Raw genomic sequence first — 2,898 nt, 5'->3', positions numbered from 1 at the left:
TGATTTTGATTATCTTGAAGCCATTAACTTCTAAAAGTGACTAAGGTATCTAACATTCACTTCAAGTTAGGTGTTTATTACAATTTGAAGACTGAGCTGCAATTTGCATGATAGAAAATAACCGGTTATCAAAGAAATATTGTGGCAGCCCCTCCTTTCTATTTGTTCACTCCTAAGTTTTGTCCATAATTCCAAGGTATCAAATTTTAAAAAGTTGAAAATAATGAGAAATTTTGTTCCCCGACGTCCAAATGCAACATCAATTTGGAGCATCGGATAGCGAGGGGAACACAATTCTAGGCTTCAATTGAACATTGCAAACCACACTAAAAAGTGGAAGCGTGAATAATACAAAAATTTGAAGCCAAATTATATCAAAAACATGTCAAAATAAATTAAACAAATTTTTTTAAAAAAGTGAGAGAATCACAACAAAACTCAGTCCCTTAGATGTTCAATAATGATGCGATCATATCCGCAAATCATTACAGGTCTGTAGACTCATCACAGTTAAACAAGCGAATCCCCATTTTTACTCAATTGAATCAAAAATAGAGAAAATCCATCAATAAAAAAATAAACTTCAAAGAAAAATTTGAAATTTAATTGTTCTCGCGTGCTCCCAAAACCATAAAAAGTGGTTGTGGAAGTAAAATTGAAAGAGCAACGCATATTACTATTGCTTCAAGGGAACGAGTCAAGTGGGAATTGAAGATATCCTCATCGACCAGATAGTGAAGCCTACTTACAACATTACGAATTGCAAAATTAAAAAGATGCTATGAACAAAATCGAAAAAAATTGAGAAAACTTTATTTCAATTAGGGTTTAAGAAGAAGAGAAGATGGTACGGAAACGGCGGATGAAGTATAAGTCGTTTGTTGTGTGTGGTTGCTTATATAATGACAAAATTTAATATCATATCCAAAAACAAATGTAGAATATTGATCCGACGGCAAACAGCTTAGCTTAAAATTTACTAAGATCCTATGCCAGATTTAAAGTTTTATATATCTTTTGTATGTTGAATAGATTGTCATAAATTAAATTTGAATTTGAGATAACACGTTTAACTTAATAATATTGATATTTTTACAAGTTGAATTAGGATTTAGAATATTTTTAATTACTCGTTAGGTATAGATTCAATGTTAACTGTATATACTCCAAAATAATTTGAAAGTATTAAATTTAAAAGGATATAATTTTAAAAATAAAATAATCTAAAAATTTATAAAAGAGTCTTATATTTAAAAAGTTGACTCAAATTTGGACCAAGAATCGAATGTTGACTCAAATTTGGACCAACAATTGAATCAAATTTTAAAAAGTTGAAAATAATTTCAACGTATTACCAACATAAAAAAAATTAATGAAATTTAAATATAAAAAAAAAAAGTAGACAACAATTAATATATTTTGTTATTTATAATTTGCTAAATTAATGTGTTTAAACAAATTCAATAGTCAACAAAGGTCACGACTATGGGGCATAAATGAAGTATTGCACTATTGACACATAAATGAAGTATTGCACTATTGACACACTTATTTTCACCACTTGTTTAAATCAAATATGATGGTATTTACTAATTTAAAGGTGAAAATTTAATTTCTTTATGATGCAAGACACATTAGAAAAAACCATCATCAAAACCTGCAAACAATACTTTTGACTTAAAACTCAAAGGATGGGACGAGTTTCAAACATTGAGATGTTAAAATTCCTTTAACAACCAATGTGACGAAACCATCTAATATTTGGTCTCTAAACTATCGTTTTCTCTACAATTTGGTCCCTGAACATTAAAAATATAATAAATAGTTTCTGAACTATTATTTATCAATCAAAGTATTTGCTCTATAACTTCAATAGTATGAGAGATTTGATAATTCAGGGAAAATTTGATGGATTAATGGAGAATTAGTAACTACTTATTAGTCTCTTAGTTTTTTTTTTTTTTTTTTTTATAAAAAAACAAGTGCTTAAAATAAATTTAATTTGCAAGTTGTGTCTTAAAAAACAAGTGCTTAAAATAAACAAAAGAAAGTTGTTGTCTTGATGTGAAGAAAAATATGTCATAGCAATGTGGTCAATGATCAAATAAGTTTTAAAGGAAACGAAATAAGATTTGAGTTGTGGTTATTTTTTATTTTTTTTTTTGAAAAAACTTACTTTCTAGAAATTAAAGGTTTCATTTTGTTAAGATTTGATTTCCGAAGAAATTTTAAGTTGATTTGTTTACGAATAAATTATCTAATTTAGTAAGCTTCGAAACAAAATTTGAAAAATTGAAAGTTTTATGTGAAGTGTATAATTCTTTAAGGAAAAATTTTGAAAATATTTATGTCGTGATTATATGATAGTTACTTGAGTTTCAAAACGAATCGAGACCGTTGACACCGAGTTAACGGTGAGGAGAACTCTGATTATTGATGTTTATTGGATGTATAAATTTTAATGAAAAAGTAATGTAAACAAAAAGGTCATGGCAAAATTTTGGAATATGTTTTGAAATGAAGTGGTAAAAGAATTCTTGTGGTTTGTTTTAATTCAAAAATATTTGAGTGGTAGAAATTTTATGAACTTTAAAAAGTTAGAAAAAAGTTCTCTTGTGATTTCTAATTGTGGTATAAATTAAAATTTGGAGTTGTTTAAAATTTGAAACCATATGAGTTGTTGTCTTTGATTATTCAAGGTGTTTTAAATTAGATTTGGATGTGAAACTTTTTTGAAAGACTTTGATGCGTAAAGTGAATTTTAGTAGAGTGGTATATATATATATATATATAGAAAGAATGTTCAATTTTTTTTTAAAGGTTGGTTTTAAATTTACTTTGTTATTAAGGTGTTAAAAGTTTTATCCTTTGGGTTTTTGTGAAAACTAGATTTTTACC

At 26.9% G+C, this 2,898-nt stretch overlaps 2 non-coding genes across 2 annotated transcripts; both read right to left on the bottom strand.

Moving 5' to 3' along the window:
* Positions 1-228: 228 nt before the first annotated feature.
* Positions 229-368, bottom strand: LOC113787870 (small nucleolar RNA snoR136). Its single transcript, XR_003474392.1, has one exon. It is a non-coding gene; the product is annotated as a small nucleolar RNA snoR136 (small nucleolar RNA).
* A 64-nt stretch (positions 369-432) lies between these two features.
* On the bottom strand, positions 433-515 carry LOC113787896 (small nucleolar RNA SNORD25). The gene has a single exon (XR_003474415.1). It is a non-coding gene; the product is annotated as a small nucleolar RNA SNORD25 (small nucleolar RNA).
* Between the last annotated feature and the right edge of the window lie 2,383 nt (positions 516-2,898).

Source organism: Cicer arietinum, chromosome 7 (assembly GCF_000331145.2).
Source record: "Cicer arietinum cultivar CDC Frontier isolate Library 1 chromosome 7, Cicar.CDCFrontier_v2.0, whole genome shotgun sequence".
Lineage (NCBI taxonomy): Eukaryota > Viridiplantae > Streptophyta > Magnoliopsida > Fabales > Fabaceae > Cicer > Cicer arietinum.
Note: the sequence above shows the minus strand (reverse complement) of the source record. Positions and strands in the feature narration are given on the sequence as shown.